A 19,005-nucleotide genomic window follows, 5' to 3' on the forward strand; every position below is an offset into this window, starting at 1 on the left:
GGCTCCCAGTTAAAGTTTTTGTAGCCATACTGAAATGTAACACTGTATCACACTCCCTAAGAAGTAATATATTCAGGTTGGGTGCAATGATGTACACCTATAATACCCCCTACTTGGGAGGCAGAAGTACGAGGATCAGGATCTCAACACCAGCCTAAGTGACAGCTAGATTCTATGCCAAAGTATAAATACAGAAAGAGATGAAAGAAAAAAGAAACAAAGTCGAAGGCATAACTGAATGAGAGAGCCCTTTCCTAACATGTGCAAGGCCTCAGCTTTGGTCTCTGATACCACAAAAAGTTAGAAGGTGGAGGACGAGACTCAGAGACACAGTGAGAGAAAAGAATATATTCTTACATTCTGACTTGTCTGTGATAATTGACTATTTTTATTTACTCTGTCATACTGTAGCATACGGGCAACTAAGTTATCTAAAAACTGTAATAAAAACATATATTTAGATGTAAAGATTTCATTCCAAAGGAAAACTCAAAGACATTGTCCAAAATAAGAGTATAAAACCCTCATAATTAACCAGATTATCCAACATGTAGTACTAGAACTTCCCTTACCACATGCAAACCCCATTTCAATTTTATCAGAGATAGATGGTGGAAAAAAAATAATGGAAGAAAACTTTCCCTTTTTAAGGACACCAGTTGTATTGGATTAGGAGACTGAACTACCCAGTCTGACCTCATTTAACTGCCCTGTTTCCAACAGCAGCCACTTTCTGAGGTGATGAAAATTCATTTCACCTCATTGCAGAGCCTCAGAACATACAAAGTGCAATTCAATGCTGTTCAACTCATTCAGTATGGAAGGGAGCTATAGACTGCATGTTTAGAGCCCTGCACAATTCATATAGTGAGATTGTCCTCATGAATGAAATTGATGTCCTTATCACAGGGACTCCATAGTGTACTCTTACTCCTTTCTTCCATTTGAGATCTCAGGAAGACAGTGGCCACTGCGAGCCAGGACACTGACTGCCACACGCCTTCTCTTGGGCTTCCAAGTCCCCAGAACTATGAGAATGAATGGATACATCCATATATCCATGCCACCTGGTCTGCAGCATTCTACTGTGTGCCTGGAATTGCTTAAGACCATGGGAGAGCCAGTCCCTCCATTTCCACATGTCATAGTCCAGGCACTCCTCCCCTCGGCCTTCCAGCCTGATTCCTATGCTCTTCGTCCCTCATCCTGCTGGCCTCTCCCCGCATTCCTTTCCCTATTTACTAGCCCACTGGACAGGCCAGGGGAAAGATTCTCAGTCACTTTTACTGAGCCTTAATGTGTTATTTTCTACGGTTCGTTTTTCTACTTCAGTCTATTCACTGATTCTTTTCAAGAATTATTTTGTGCAATTTGAGCTTATTTCAGTTAAGTTCAATTTGCTTTCAACTGACTGTTTGGTAACTCACTGTCTCTTAATCTGCCTTTACAGATTAAGTTCATTTCTGAAGCTTGCGGTGATAAGTGATTTCTCAGGCCGATTGTGATTCGCATTTACCCTGCACAACTCACTCACACTGGCTTCCATTCTCAGTGCAAGGTCCTCACTGCCCCTTGCCTGTCAGGTCCCCTCTGCTCTCTTATTGTTTCTGTTGTTCTGACACCAGGATTCTTTGAGACATTATAAGCCAAATTCACTCCAACCTCTGTGGTTGACACGATTATACACCTTGAGAACTCAATTTATTTCTCCCAAGGATCTTGTAGCAAACTAAATTGACAAACATCATGGTTCATTCTGTTCTCCTCTCTTTGGCCTCATATCTAGGAAAATCTTAACTTTCATCTTCCCATTCTTTTAGATTCATATTGGGAGTCAAAAGTCTCAGATGGAATGTGGACCGCTTTTCCCTAGTAAATTCTCCATTAGCCTCAATATTCCTCAAAGGTTTCCACAAAAATGTTTTTCAGGTGGAATCTTCCTAATTTATATGACATTATTATAGAGAGTGACACTTAGCAAATTAGCAAGAACCTGTCTCAAAATAAACACAAAAGAGACTAGAGGCATAGCTCAGTGAAAAGGCTCTGAGCAAAATTCCCAGTACCTAATTTTAAAAAAGAGTAGATTTGAGAAAGTAATAGACAACAACCAAAATTTTACTTGACATAGGATGGAATAGAGTAGCACAATACAAAATGAGGAATATATGCTAAGCATTAAGGACTTGGCCTGGAAGGGAAGGCCAGAGGCACTGTAGTTAAAAACAAACTTTTAAAAAGGCTTGAAAAGATTATATCAATAAAAGACATTGATATAATTTCCTTCCTAGTGATTTTTGCAGACAGGCCAAAACTCTTCAGAATTCATGGCTTAAACCCACTAGGGTAACACATACCTGCAATTCCAACTTGTTTGGAGGCTGAGGCAGAAATATCATGAGTTCAAGGCCAGATTCGGCAGGCTAGGGAGACCCTATCCGGAGACAGAAAAGAGAAATCAGATCCATGATGTCTCTAAATCACTAGAGGAGGAGTCCTGCTGGGCTGCATGCTCTCAGCACTGGCTGTATGTTAGCTAGGGAGTTTCAAAACATACTGATCTTCCCCACTACTGAAATTCCAACTCAGTGTTCGGCTTTGAGGCTCAGGAAAGAGTATGTTTGAAAACTCCCCAAGTGGCTCCAACTGAGACATCCTTTTCTTGGGAAAGAACCAAACTTTATAACACACAGCAGTGGTCCTCTAAGATCCTCTGCAAAGAAGAGGTTGTGTGAAGGCTGAGAACCCTTGGTAGTACAGATGTCTCATGGCATCTCCCAAGGTTCATTTCCTTTCTAAATACCCTATAGAAGCCCCATAGGAAAAAGCTGCGTGTGCTTTGTGTTAATCACACCGAGTAACACAGCCTGTCTTGACACTTTCCCACTGCTGTCTTTCACTTTCCAGATTCCTGCTCTTTCTGTTTCCAAAGGTCACTCTAAGCAAGTGTCAAAACATTCAATCTTCATATAGTTTTGTCTATGGTATTATAATAATATCTATCTAACAAATGTTTATGAGACATATCAGATATATCTCCCATGGAAGACAGAACGTCCATATTTTGTCAGGTGTGATTTTTCATGACTCATAGGTCCAGCACTAGGACTGGAGAAGACAGGAAAGAGTGGATTCTCATAGCCCCAGCCATGATGCATATGGGGTCAGTCCCCTCAATCCCCAAATGCCCAGGGCACAGGAGCAAGAGGTTCACATGTCAAGGAATAAAAAAGACCTAAATTCAACTTCATTGACTCTTTTTTATTATTATTTTTAAAGAGAATAAAACAGAATGAAGTAGATCAGAACAAAACAATGCAAGCAACACAGCACTTCCAAATTACACAACAGTGGTTACCATAATGTCTCTTGTTTTCTTCAAAATAGTTGTCCATATCTTCACACACAATGAATTCAAACAAGAGAAAAATAGTATAAAATATCTCAAAACAAAAGAATGAAAGCATTACAGATCTTCAAAACCAGACAATAGGAAAATCAACAACCGCTACCATAATGTTCTTTTCATAATAGCTGTCCATGCTTTCACACATATTGAAATTTAATAATACAAAACAGACTAAAACCAATCAAAACAAAGAATAAAAGTATTACTGGACTTCAAAACAAGACGATAGGTAAGCAGCAATGGCTATCATAATGTCTCCTTTTCTTCAAAGTAGCTGTTTCATATCGTCACATGTAATAAAATCAATTCTTGTAAACTCCTTAGGAGAAGTTTGAGGAATGAATAAGTCTACATATGTATATCTATCTCTTCTGTATTGAAGGGAAAAGCAAAAACAAAACAAAACAAATTATGAGAAAAACAATAAATGAATGGACAATTAAGTAACGATTACAAAGAGCCAAAAACAATGACACTACAGGCTTTCAGAACAAGGTGGTAGAAACATAACTAACATTGTTATTTTGCATAGTTATCTTCAAAAGTACTCGGATTACCACATATAAACATGCAAAATTGATCTAATCTTATGAATGCTGTTTTGTTCCAAGAACTAATAGAATTTGTAGCACATCCTATCTTAAGTGTGTATATACAAAATTATATCTTTTTGTTTTCCCTTCTTTTTCTCCTTTCCCCGAGTTATTTTTCCCCCTTGAGCAATTTCTTATGCTCTCACAATATTTATTGAAGATTTTGTATCTTATTTATTCTTTCAATTTCTTATTCTAGGGAGACAATATAGTATTTACACCTTGAGTTTGATTTATTTCACTTATGAGTATGGTGTCAAGTTGCATCCATTTACTATAAAAGCCTCAATGGGATCCTTCTTTATAGGTGAGTGGTACTCCATTGTATAAAAATATCACATTTTTTTTTAACCATTCCTGAGCTGATGAGCACTGAGGTTGTTTCCAAGATCTGGCTATTACAAATCGTGCTGCTATAAACATGGGTGCACATATCACTGTGATTTGATGTTCTCAGTTCTTTTGGGAATATGCCCAGATGTGGAATAGCTGGGTCAAATGGGATTTCCAATTCGGGCTTTTTGAGGAACCTCCACGCTGATTTCCATAGTGGTTGCACCAGTCTACTCTCTCACCAACAGGGCAAAAGAGCTCCTTTTTCCCCACAACCTCTCCAGCACTTATTGTTGGTGATTTTCTTGATCTCTGCCATTCTTTCCGGACTGAGATGGAATCTCAGTGTGGTTTTAACTTGTATTTCTCTAAAGACCAGTGCTGATAAGCATTTTTTCATGTATTTGTATGCCATTTATATTTCTTCAGCTGAGAAATGTATATTCATCTCAAGTGGTCATTTTTTGATTGGGTTTTTGAATTTTGGGGGTCTGATTTTTAAGAAATTAATTATATGTTCTAGATAGAACTCTTTTGTCTGAGGGAGAGTTCACTAAGATTTTTTCCCAATTTGTGGGTTTTCTTTTTACTATGTTGGAGATTTCTTTTGACATGCAAAAACTCTTAATAAGACTAGATTCCAGTTACTAATTCTGGGAAATATTTCCCATGTAGTTTGAATTTTGTTCATGAATTCTCTGCCTACTCCTATGTCTTCAAGAGTTCTACCTACTTTGTCTTCCAGTAGATTTAGTATTTCTGTTTTAATATTTAGATCTTTGACTTTAGTTGAGTACATAGTGATAGGCATGGGTCTAGTTTTAGTTTTCGGCATATGGAGAGCCAGTTTTTCCACCACCATTTATTAAAGAGGCTGTCTTTCTCCCAGTGAACATGTTTGGTCCCTTTATCAAGATAAGGTTGCTGAGTGTGTTTGCAGTTGTGGTTGTATCTTCTAATCTATTCCATTGATCTTCAGGCCTGTTTTTATTCCAGTACCATGCTGATTTTACAACTTTGAAGTATAACTTCAAGTCAGGCATTGAGATGCCGCCTGCCTTGCCTTTGTGCCCCAGAATTTCCTTTGCTGTTCGAGGTCTCTTCTGGTTCCAGATGAATCTTAGGAATCATTTCTCTAGATCTGTGAGGAATGGTAATGATATTTTGATTGGAATTGCATTAAATCTGTATAACAATGTTGGGGAAAATGGTCATTTTCACAATATTTGTTCTTCCTATTAATGAAAAAAGAATCTCTTTCCATTTTCTGAGATCCTATTACATTTCTTATTTCAGGGCATTATAATTTTCACTGAATAGATCTTTTATTTCCTTTGTTAGATTGATTTCTAAGTGTTTCATTTTTTTGGATACTATTGTGAAGGATATGGCTTCTCTTATTTCTCTCTCAGTAAATTTGTTGCTTGCATATAGGAATGCTATTGATTTTTGAGTGTTGACTTGTATCCACTTATATGACTGAATTTTATTATAGCTATTCTTTCAATGGAATTTTGGAGGTCTTCTATGTAGAGTATCATGTCATCCTCAAATAATGATAATTTAACTTCTTCTTTTCCTACCCTTATTCCTTTTATTTCTCTCTTTTATCTAATTGCTCTGGATAATATTTTCAGTACTAGATTGAACAGGATAATGGTGATAATGGGCATCCTTGTCTTGTTCCTGAGCTTAGAGTAAATGCTTTCAGTTTTTGACCCTTTAATATGTTGCTGGCCTTTCATATGTCATAGATGGATTTTATCAGATTGAGGTAAAGACCATCTATTCTGATTTTCTGTAGAGTACTTATCATGAATGAGTGTTAGACCTTATCAAAACCTTTTTTTTTTGCATCTATTGAAATGATCATGTGATTCATATCTTTGGCTCTATTGATAGGGTACATTATGCTTATTGATTTGTGTATGTTGAACCATCCCTGAATTCCTGGGATGAATTCCACTTGGTCCCACTGTAAGATCTTCTTGATGATTGGCTGCATTGTGTTTGCCAGTATTTTATTGAGAAATTTTGCATCTATGTTCACTTTGGAGATAGGCTTATATTTCTCTTTTTTGGTTGGGTCTTTCTCCGGTTTTGGTACTGTTTTCCAGGAATGAGTTAGGAAGAATTGCTTCCCTTTCATTTTGACTGAAGAGCTTGCAGAATGTTGGAATTAAGTCTTCCTTGAATTCCTTGTTGAATACAGCAGTGAACTGATCAGGACCTGGGCTTTTCTTTGTTGGTAAAATTTTAATTACATTTTCAATTTCATTAACTGAAATTGGGTTATTCAGCAGTTTTACACCTTCTTAATCCAGTTTTGGTAATTCATGTGTTTCTAGCAATCTGTCCATTTTTTTCTGTTTTGCTGAACCTATGAGAGTAAAGGTTTTTAAAGTAGGTATTAATGATCTTCTGTATTTCCACAGGATCTGTAGTGATTATACCCTTTTCATTCCTTGATGCTTGAATTTGAGATTTTTCTTTCCTATTTTGTAATAAAGTTGGCTAAGGGCTTATCATTTTTTTATTCTTTCTTTTTTTAAAAATTTTATTTAAAGAAAAAAACAAAACAGTACAAGTAATACAGAATTTCAAAAAAATAAACAGTAAGAAATCACTGGTTAATAGATTTCATATTATCATCTTAGAAGTAGTTGTTCAAGCTACAAAATTAAAGCATACAAAGTGGACATTCAAACAGTGAGACTGCAAACAGTTGTGTTGAGTGATCTAACAAAAACTTAGTAATATAGTCATCTATCTTACACACCTAAATACACTTGCAGTTGTATCCTTTAGAACGCTTTCTTTTCCTCTCTTTTTTACAATAACATTTACACATTTTTGGTTTTGTTACTCCCACAGTTCTTATTACTTTGGGTTTTTTTTTTTTTTTTGGAAGAGAATAAAACTGAATATGGCGAAACAAAGCAGTCAGTAAAACAAAGGATGGACATAGTACATGATGTAAAAACAGAATACAAGGTGATCAACAATGGTTACCATAATGTCTCTTGTTACCTTAAAAATAATTGCCTATATCATCAGGTATAATAAAATTGAACCAAACAGTACAGAACAAAATCAATAAAACCTAAACATTGGAGACTACAGGACTTCAAAAGAAGATAATAGTCAAACCAGAATGAGCATCATAGTGAATCTTACTACCTTCAAAGTAGTTGCCTATACTCTCAAACTTGCTACTATCAAACAGAACAGAATAGAGTAAAATCAGTCAAAACAAGATGGTGAGAGCAATACAGGGCCTCAAATCAAGTTAATAGGAAATCAAAAAAGTTACTATAATATATCTTGCTAATTTTTTTAATTTTTCCCTTAATTAAAAAAATAATAATAAAATAAATAATTTTTTAAAAAGGAGGCGATTGAGATAAAAGAGGACATAACAACATAACAATACAGGTCAGAACAGAACAATTTAAGCAACATAGTGTTTCACCACAAGATAACCCGACCTAATAGTAGTTACCATAATGTCTCTTCCCTTGAAATATTTGAGTATAACTTCATATACTATAGCATCAAACATTTCAAGACAGTGTGAAGCCATTCAAGAGAATGAAAGTATTACAGGGTATTTAGAACCAGCTAACAGAAAACGAACAATGGTTTCTATATTATCTCTTTGCCTAGGCATGGCTGGATGGTGTTCACTGTGTAGGACTTTGATATGTGCTGCTGAGGGCATGGGATTCCCAGGTACTAAGGGTCACTGGGTGGGGCCCAACCAGGCCCCAAGGGACCTATCCAAAGATCATCAGCTGATTAGGAGGCTAGGGGGGGCCTACTAGGTTCTGAGTGAGGTGCCAAGTTTGCATGTGTGGATGGGGTTCACTGTACAGGTCATTGGCTTGTGCCACTGACAGCAGGCAACTCCCAGGCCCGAAGGACCTACCCAAAGGTCAGCAGCTGATTCGGTTGCTGGGCAGAGCCCTACCAGGTTCTAGCAAGGTACAGAAGTTGCATGGCTAAATGGGGTTCGCTGTGCAGTAGCTCTTTTTATAAGCTCTATGACCTTGAAAAAAATCACCAAACTGATTTGAATCTCAATTTACTCTTGTAAATTTGTAAGACAAAATTAAATACAAGACTGCATTTAAAGGGACTCTGTATTCCAGATACCAATCAAGGAAGCTAACTTTTAATTTATTGCCATACCATGTTTATCAAAATTTCACCTGAAAGATGAATTATGGATTCATCATTAGAGAACTGGAGAATTGTCCAAAGAATTTAGAGTCCATTCCATCATCTCTCCATTCAGCTGAAAACTTTAAAATCTGTCTCTACATTAATATTATCTCTTTGCCTAGGCATGGCAAATAATCTGTCTCTAAATTATCAGAAAATTCTGTGCCTGCTTGTACACAGTAGCATTCCCATCTAAATTTGTTTTTGAAGTTATATTTTGGCATGATGATGTCAGTGCACATGGAGCAACAATCTAAGTGACAGCCTTATAACACCCTCTTTCCCCTTGAGTGAACCTGCCAGTGAGGATGTTGCTCCATACTTTACAGTGTCCTCTGTAAGAGCACCCAAAGGAGAAATCTTTCTTACTGGCAGTAGTAAGTCTGCTTTTTCTGAGCAATTGCTTTGTTTTACTTCCATAGATCTTGCACGACAGGGAAACAATCATGTTTTGCCATCAGGGCTGCCCAGGAGAGCTCAGCTCCATGCATCCTCCATCTCTGGTGGCAGCATGCAGAAGATGTGTGTGAACTATGTTTCTAACATTCTTTATATTTCTTATTCTTATTGTCTCATTCAATCAATCCTATTTTGAGTGCACTGTGTCTTGTATTTTAAAAGTTGCATTAAAGCATCTTAAAAAAAAATAAAGTAGGAGGCTGGGGATGTAGCTTAGCAGCATAAGTGCCTACCTTGCAAGTGTGTAGTAGTGAGTTCAATCCTCGGTACTGACAAATAAATAAATAAATAAAGTAGGGATGATAAATGATTGGATACCTAAATACAAGTGGGTACTCAAAACAGGGTCTGACTTCCTCTTACTTCTCTCACATATTACTCATGGTCTTCCGAATTGGGAAAAATTTCATATAGCTAACTGCAAGGCAGGAATAGCTGATATTTGCCCGCTCTGATGTCAGTCCTCCTGCATGAAACGCTCCTCAGCATAAGAAATATCAGCGAACCTACACTATTCCCAAGCAACTTCAAGGATACACAGGGTGGTAAAATAAAGCACAAGCATGGAATATGCCCATCTCAAAAGCTTCAGGAGCCTTCAACAGTTATTGTGCATCCCAATGACTAAATTTAAAAGCAAATCATATCGAATTGTTTCTTAACATTCTGGCATATCTAATTATTTCGGGTCTCTAGTAAACTATTTGCCTTGCTCTTCTGCTAGATGTGGTCATACTTCCAAGGCTAATTGTTTCTTGTGTTATCTTAGATATACATATATTTCAGCATTGATTTTTGTATCTCATAAATGTCTTTTTCTTCTTTACATCAAATGCATATGGTACTCCAGTGTGTGAAAGCTCTGGAGTTATTTTAGATCCTATTTCTTATTCTAAGAAAGCTGAATAGTTCTTTTTTATTGTCTAGATTGTCCATATTTTTTCAGTTTTAAGCAACAATATCCATAGCATGGTTAACAGCTGTGTGGAAAATCAGTACATATTTTGGGATTAAAATCCTGGCAAAATCTGATCAGTGTCAAATTGCATTTCATCAAACTCATATGGAACGTTTAGGATTTGGAGTTTCTTTACATAGTTCTGAATTTCAGAAATAATCCCCTGAGAATTTGGCATGATAAGTCTGTCTACCAACCAAAGACATCCTAGCAGGCAATGAAATCCTGGAAGGGCAACTCTGCTGTTTTCATCCACCTGCTCACTTCCAGATAAACAATTTGGCAATGCTGAAGCAACAAAATGGCCACGCCACTAAGTTGAAGGCAGGGTTACTCTGGAGTTTGAGCATGACTCTAGGGCAGAAATGCCTGGCTTGGACCCAGAATTAAGTCCTGAGCTTTGTACTCTACTAGGACAGACTCTCAGTCAGGCCAGACAGTGAGGTCAGACCAGTCACTCTGTCAACAAAGCAAGCTGACAGATAAGTTTAAGAGCTCAACACACCGGGAAAAAATGACATAAAACAACTCAACATACGAATTTCTGATTTTCATCACTAAATAGTATAGGATCCAGTGGTGTTCTATACTTAACAACCAGTTGCATGGAAGAATTTTTAAAAAGCAAGCTCTGATTTACATCATTTGCTTATTTTCACAGAGTAAATGAAGACATACAGCATGGCTGCTTTGAAGCTACCAACATGATGTAGGCTGAGTGTGTGTTGGAGGAGATGCTGTACACGTAATTGGCTCCAGCACACTCCCGCTGGTGCCCACAGAGTCAGCAGACAAGGTTACCAGTGTGAGTATATACAACTTTTCCTCACGGATCCAGCTTAGAGTAGCCCATCTTTTTGGCTCTTCTCATATCCAGGCTCAATGTTCTCTGTCTCTGTTGTGACTTAACATTAGAATCTTCCCCCAAAACTGTCATGTACTCTGATGTAGGAGTTTAGGAAGATGGTCTTGAGGGTGAGGGGAGGACACTCACCAATGGAATCACCCACTCATGACTTCAACAGCTGAGTGTGTTGGGGTCTGGTTACAAGTGAGTCACTGAGGTGCAACCTAGAAGGGGCTTCCGTCTCATTCCTCCCTGTACTCTGCTTCCCGGCCACTATGACATAAGAGTTCTGCTCTGCTGTGCCCTTCTTCCATAGCATTCTTTTGGAATTCTACTTTAATATCTCATATTCTACAACATTTTAACTGTGTTTCTGTCCTTAATGTTACAAGTATATTTTTTTCCAAACAGCAGTTCTCTAACTCTCTGAAGTAACCTGTACAGCCTTGTCCCACTGTTCCACCCAAGCTACCAGCTCAAGAATGCAGTGTGAACCAGAAGATCCACCCCAAATTATTCCACATGGAGTTTCCATCTTTAGAGGCTATCCAACTTCCTTTAAGTTATAAATAAGTGGCCAAATAAAGTATCACCCAAATTGAGACACCTGAAATTGAAGGAAGGCCCTGAAAATAAGTAAGTAAATAAATAAGTAATTGATCTACAATAGGCACAAACTGGGACTGTCTTAGAAGACATATGGTCTCCTTAATTATATTTTTTTGCCATGGGCTACCTTCACTTGCCTTCTCATGCAGAAAATTCCTGCTGGACTCAGTCTGATGTATTCACATAGTAAAGCAGATTCTTGGCTTGCTTGTTGAAATTTCTATTTCTTAACTTTATGCTCCCTCAGGGACTCTTAATACCACAATCCTTCTGTCCCTATGCAGTTTCTATTTTGTTGGTTGTCTATGCCATGGTACAATAGTCTCAGAGCCCAGGCGTGCCATCTGCCTGTGCCTTTCTATATCTCTACCCTCCCTTGGAGTTCCAATTTTGCCCTGGAAGCATGCTGCAAAAGAATTGAAATATTGGTGACTATGGTCCTGTGTTACATTGCAGAAGAGCCAAAAACAGTGGTCCTTGCTGGAAAAGACATTATAGTAATAGAACATAAATATACCATTAAGGCAAAATATTAATTGGAGGGGAAACACATTGAGTGGGGAAGTCAGAGTTAGGTGTATAGAACTCTATACTCTATTTGGGCAATTATGCTGAAAACTAAAGCCATACTAAAAATGAAATCTGGAAATAAAAGATAAGACAGAAGCATCAGGGACTAAGGAGAGAGAAGGAAAGTATTCAGTTTCTGGGGTACAATATTGTGTGACATGTACACGTGAGAAGGAGTTAATAAAGAAGATGCAGATAAAGACTGTGAGTTCAGTGGGAACTGAACAGCATGCGATCTACCGGAAGCCAAGGAAAATAATGTTCAAGGAGGAGGGGGTGATCAGCCATGGTTAGCACTGATGCTGTACCAGAAACCAGGAAGATCGAAATGTTCCAGTGCATTTAGCAAAGCAGAGATCGTCCTCAGTGACCTTGATCAGCAGAGTCTGGGGGAATTCCAGTGAGCAAAGCTCTGACTCTTGTGGTTTTCAGAGGGCTGGGAGAAGAGGGAGTAGAAATGAGTTCAGATAAAACTTTTTAGAAATTTTACTGCAACAGGAAGCAAAGAATTGGACAATATTTCAAGGGCATGTGGAGTTGAGGTTTTTAGGATAGGGAAATTCACAGAATATGTATGTACTGATGAGAATAATCCAGTTGAAAGTGATGAAAAATGATAATAAAAAGAATGAATGGCAAAATCTTGACATGGTTAGTGAGCAGAAAGGAGATGTGGTTCACAAGCACAAGAACTCAGGTAGTATGGATCATTCTCTTCCAACAACAGCATCCGAGAACTCGTATACTGGCACAGATGTGGCAAGTGGGATAATGTACCAGTGGGTGCTCTCAAAAATTCTCTACTTTATTTTCTCAGATAAATAGCAAACATACTTGACAGCTGAGTGTGACAATGGAGAAAAAGTCATTGCAGCTTTGAAGAAACAGAAAAGGCAGAAGTCAACATCCAGGAAGTGGGAGTGTGAAACAGAGCGAGACCGCCAGACAATCCTGAGAGTGAGCCTGAGATAGACAGCATAAATATAAAGTGACAATGGTGAACCTGGTCTTTTGTTTGTTTTCTTGAACAAGTTCAGTTGACTGGGTGCAAGCTGGATGAATCAGGGTTGGACTTACCCAAGATGAACCTTTGCCAGGTGAGTAGACAAGGACAGAAATCTGTTTCTCACAGTGCTGAAGGCTAAAGATCCCAGATTAAGTCTGGCAAGGTTGGTGGCTGCTGAGAGCCTGGTCCCTTTAATTCCAGGCTGGCATCTTGTCATTGTATTCCTCTGAGGGACAAATACTATGTCCTTGCACAGCAGAAGGAGGAAAGGCAAAAGGAGCTGAACACTGCATGAAGCCTCTTTACAAGGGCCAAACTTTCATGAGCTAATCAGTTCCCAAAGACTTTATGTGCTAAAACTTTTAATTTGGGATTGAATTTGAATATACAAATATGGGAGAGATGCATACATTTAAATCATAGTAAGTGGTCTAATCAGAGAAGAGAATGTTAAGGAACTGAGGTATTCAACAAGATCATGTTATCTGTGTGGATATACACATAGAAATCACTAAGAACTGCTGCTGCTCAGTGGTTGATTTTGTGACTTAGACTCATCCACTTGAAAGCTATTAAGGTAGACCTGTTGAGCTCCTTGCTGATGCCAGTTCAGTCACAAAAGTTTCAGAGTTCCTACAGTTTGGCGACAACTAAGAAGCAGATATATTCTGCCTCATGTGTTGTGCATTCCAGGTGCAAACAAAAATGATGACACATTTCACAGGGAAACAGGATTAGGATCAAGGTTGTGGAATTCAACAAATATGAACTGTCAGATGCTGGAGGATTGGCTTAGTAGTAGAGACCTCAGGGTCAAAATACTCAAGTTTCCTGGAACTAGAGATTCCAATCTCAAAAGCTTCAACTCAGTCCTTCACCTTTTGAAGGCAGATAAATTGGTTAGCACAGAATTGATTGGCTAGGGTCTTTCAGATGACATCTTAAGACCAAAAGCTCCCTCTGCTTTCCTGGGACATCAGATAATTCATGGCTTTTTTTAGGAACACAGATTGACATTACATTTGGCTGATATTAAAGTGTACACTGAAAGAAATAGAGACATTGATTTTAACCTAGAATGTATGCAAGTATAATACATCCCTAGAAGTAAAAAGACAAAGCAGTAATAAAGCAAAGAAGTTCTATAATCCTGGTTCACTCAATCATTTAGACTCCAATATGTACAACATAGATGAGTAAATCAAATGTAGCAAAATGTCAACCCTTAAAGAGTGAGATGGGTTTTCTAGGGCCAGAACAAACATTTGACTTCAATAAATAACATCATTGTAAGCATTGTTAGAGTTGTTAGTGATTATCATTATATTCTAATAAATTACTTCAGGGCAGCAATCAAACTAGATTGTTGTCTTAGTTATTTTTCATCATAGTCACATGGTCTCAAATTAAAATTATCAACTGAAGCATATCCACTACATATGTGTGCAATTAGAGAATCAGAATTCAAACTGCTTGCATAGGCATTATCTAATTAATAAAAAATTGATCCATATAACTGTAAACTTTTCATGGTAAAGAAATTTAATACAGTATATGCAAAGTTTGAAAAGTACATCAACCAGGTACCAAGCAAATTTTGCAATTATAAAGATACTCTAGGCATTAGGCAAATTATACTTAAATTGAAGGCAGACCTTACCCATAAAGGTTACTTGTAATTGTTTCATGTAGCGTGAGGAAAATGTTACAGATTGCAGGTAAAAATTATATTCAATAATGGCTTATCTTGTACATGGCTTTGTTCATATTTTGCATTGTCCTATAACATAAAGGAACCCACTGTCAGACTTTTTCTTTCATCAGTTTCTGTCATGAAAGTTGAACCAGTTTTCTAAGTAAGAAGTAGCTTCAGATCTGTAAAGTAAATGGTTAGTTACTGAATATGCTTAATCAGGTTGAGTCTAACTCTCTTCTTCAATAAATTCTGGTCTAGAAAAGTTTATGAAGTCAATATGAAAATATTTCAGTGAGAACATTTCATCCCAACAAATACAGATTAAATGGTGGTCAGGATTCAGCGGTGCTAAAGACAGTCTGCCTTCTTTTTGATCTAGACTTTGCAACAGTGACAGAATTCACAGCCTATAGAATAAATGTCAGGTACTCGGAAAGTTTAGGTTTGTCAGAAAGTAATTATCACCTATTGTTCCATTTATAAGGTCAATAAATGTCTATTTATAAAACAAAGCATGTGAGGATGAATATTGTCTCACACTCACACAGATTCCGCTTTAGAACTAAGGGGAACCTTGATATTGACTGGGATATGCAGGCCTTTAGGGTAAAATAATGTTTGATTGCACAAAGTATAAATGGTATTGTTTTTTATAGTCAGTCCCATTAAATTCAGTTTTCTGTTTTTTCAGATCTTAGCACACTGCTCCCATCACAACACACAGTGCACCAAAGTTGCCCCTAGTATATTTCTGTGCCATCTGAAAGTGAAGAGTCCTGAGCCAGAGACAGAGAGGGGACCTCACCAGCATGTTGGTTCAGTGTGGATGCGGTGGAGTCATCGGAGTGGCTTTCAGAGCAATGTTTCCAGGTAAGAGGAGATTTTATTACTCGGTACATGTTCAGATTCTTGGTACAACCAGTGCTTCCTTTCCAGCGCACAGTTCCCCTTTGATGGTACATAAACACAAGAAAAATAAAAATATTCTATAGTTGTGGATTACTTTTCCTTTACAGTTAAAATTACTAGTTATGAACAATTTATTTACCTTCCTCACATCCATGAAACTATAAAGAGATATTATTAATCTATATTTTATGCAGAAAACAGAATTTTAGGATTACTAGTACCAGGTCATTTGAAAATACACTTCAGACCCCCAAAACACCTTGCTTGTTCCTTTGCCTGTCAAATAAGGTATTCTTCAGCTCTAATTCAAATAACCTTACATATTTTCTTAGGGAACAATGGTGAATTACTGGAAGTGATCTTTTAAAATATCCACTGATAAACTATACCATTGCCAATTCTATGTGTTAGAATACTCACCCAGGCTCAGGCTAAGGTATAGCACTCTTCAGGTTGTCTTGTTTCTGAGAGATATTTGATCCATCTCATAGCAATGCTTATTCGCGACATAGTTCTGTCCTTGCTTAGTCATTAGCTTCCAAGTTTGCATATTAACTAAACATTGGCAATTATAAGGCCAACATTATCACAATGGTAATTAACTAAATTTTAATCATTTGAGAAATGTAGAAAAACTTAACAAAAGTCTCAAATGCAGTTTTTTGAAATTAAACCAGAAATTTTGCAAGTAATACATTCAATAATTTTATAAATATTATAAATTGTATAAACACACATGTGCATCTATATACCTCTATAAATAATCTTCTGATTGTTCTACATACTGCATTAGGTCTAAAGATACACTGGTAGGGAAAATCAAATACTATTCCTGCTCTCACAGAGTTTCAGTCAGAGTTAAGAGAAATAGATACTACTCAAATAAACATACGAGAGGAAATGTAAAGCAACAAATGTGGTAAGGGTTCTGAAGGACATGATGAACCACACAACACAGGGACTGACTTATCCACGTCTATTGAGGCTGAGTGTTTTCCTGAGAACGATGATATGAAAGGAACAAAAGACATTCTAGAAGGTGTTAGGGATGAATTAGAGGCAAGGACATGAAGAATTTTCTCAAAATAAACCCAAAGATTTGCTACTCAAATATTACTCTTTTTTTTTTTTTTTTTTTTTTTTTTTTTTTTTTTTTTTTTTTTTTGTACCAACCTCAAACTCAAAACCTCAGACTTGCCAGGCAGGTGCATACACCACTGAGCTAAATCCCCAGCCATCCAATACTACACCTTGTTCAGCACTATTATAATGTTTCTGTTTACTACTGTTACTATAATACTAACTTTTTTATTATAAACAGTCACTACTTAAAATGACTCATTCAGATTGCAGAACTAACCTGAATTAGTTGGTTTGGCTGTAACAGAAAAAGTGAGCTATAAGTTTACAAACTATGTCTTATACCAGTGGTGCTCCAATTCCCACCAAAACACTGAAGGTGTAGGAAACTGAGTTATTCAGGGTTCTTTCAATTCCGAGTGCAAGAAAAGAAGCATAAAAGGTCTAAATAAGAAAGGAAAACATCAACTCGCTCTCATATTTTGCTTTCAGTTTTTATCTGCACTGGGCCCTTTCTTAAACAAGCTCTTTCCAGTGGGATCAAACATACCCCATGCAGCTCAGATGCTTACAGACAAGAGTTCCTAGAAATACATTGCTCTTTCAAAGCTCCCCCAGCACTCCCAGGAGGGGTTCTAGCTGCCTGTTGATTCCTGTGCACCCTGCCTGACCCTTCACTGAGCCCAGATGAATTCAAAACTCTGGTAGGCAGCTCCGGTAATAACACACTCCTAAAACATGGATTTGAGGTTTGGGGGGGCTCAAGTGCTTTTGCCTCCCTGGACAAGGGATGGACAATTACCAAAAGGAAAAGATGCTGCTGAGCAGAAAAACATCTCTGAATGAACCCTCCAGTAAATATCTTGCTACCCTAAATCTACTGTCAACACAAAGCAATATACCTACTCTGAGACTCTTTACAACGAGGCGTATGTTTTGATTTCCTGAGCAAACGCTAATGGCCCTTGCCAACACACTGAATGGTAGTTTCCATTGCCTGCTTGTTCTGTAATAAACATAATGTGCTTCACATCTTTCCTCAGTTTATACATCTTCATTTTTAATTGGCCTTTAATGTTTGTCAAATGTCTTCACCTTCTCCCACAGCACACAAACAAGGTAGATGTTACTCCCACACACTCAAAGATTTAGAGATGTCAGAATACCTAACTGATCTGCACTGTTAAAATCATAGGTGTTCAAATGGTCACAACAAAGATGAAGAAGGAAAAAAGTGGTGTATTTTCTGGCTTCACTCCAACTTTGATCACACATTAACAAATAAGTAAAATTTGCTTTTCTTTGCTCGCTCCTGATTTCTGTCTCGCAGAGCCCACGGAGCTCCAGCTTTTGAGTATCGCACTTGCTTCTCAAAAAATACTTTCCTGGCTGCTGCTGAAATTGAAATTCTCTGATAAAGAAGAGAATGAGAAATGAAAGCACTCAGTGGTTTGTTTTACATTACAATGGGAGCTCATATCAATAACAATAACAGATAATTAATTAACACCCTGAAAAATCATTGCTATTCTGTGTTGTTCCACTGAATAATTTATCACCACTTTATCAGACAACCCAAACAGGACCACAATATACACGGCACAAAAGCTCTCCCTGGAGTTTTAAAAGGGCTTTCCTTGCCCATCACCTCCAACATGAATTCCAGCTCTGTGGGCATGCTATTGCTGGTCACCTTCTAGGAAATCTAAATTCTTCTTTAAGTAAACAAAAATTTACTGTTTTCCAGCAGGTTTAGGCAATTGTGTCACACAAAAGAGAACATATAACTTGGTTTCTCAAAATCATCCCAACAGGACCCCAAGAATCCGTGGAGAAGCTCTTCCTGACCTCTGGAAGGCATTAAGTCTCACTCCATGGTTCCGTTATTTTTGGACAATGAAATTGCAAAGTTGCATGCCAAGCTCATTCTAACAGCAGGCTAATTTAGCAATATTGGTTACTGACTTCATACTTCACCCAGCTCACTATCTAGTTGCTTAAGGGCAAATCTTTAGCGCCTCCTAAAATGACCTCCTAAATGTTAAATGACACAACGCTTATATTCTAATAGAAGAACAGCTTACATAGTGGAGGCAAACAATAAGGTTATCAGCAATGAGCTGCTAAATATAAATCTCTTTTGAAAAATCTTTTATAACACACAGACATGGTGTTTTTATACTTTACACACAGATGAGAGCATTTTAATGAAACCAGACCTGGGGAGGACACATATTATGCAAATGTAGTGACAAATATAAAATGATAAATTAGCAAGCAACTATTTAATTATTATCTGACTAATTCCTGTA

General features: G+C 37.5%; 1 long non-coding RNA gene across 1 annotated transcript in view; it reads right to left on the reverse strand.

The window, feature by feature from the left end:
- The window catches only part of LOC134472033 (uncharacterized), a 56,926-nt gene extending 45,833 nt beyond the window's left edge, over positions 1-11,093 (reverse strand). Inside the window, exons 1-2 of the long non-coding RNA XR_010041857.1 lie at positions 10,971-11,093; positions 2,358-2,434 (exon numbers count right to left, since the gene is read on the reverse strand). This is a non-coding gene — a long non-coding RNA (uncharacterized LOC134472033). The remainder of the gene's footprint in view (positions 1-2,357; positions 2,435-10,970) is intronic.
- Positions 11,094-19,005: the final 7,912 nt, after the last annotated feature.

Source organism: Cavia porcellus, unplaced genomic scaffold (genome assembly GCF_034190915.1).
Source record: "Cavia porcellus strain 051 isolate PalLab524CR breed Dunkin Hartley unplaced genomic scaffold, mCavPor4.1 scaffold_21, whole genome shotgun sequence".
NCBI lineage: Eukaryota > Metazoa > Chordata > Mammalia > Rodentia > Caviidae > Cavia > Cavia porcellus.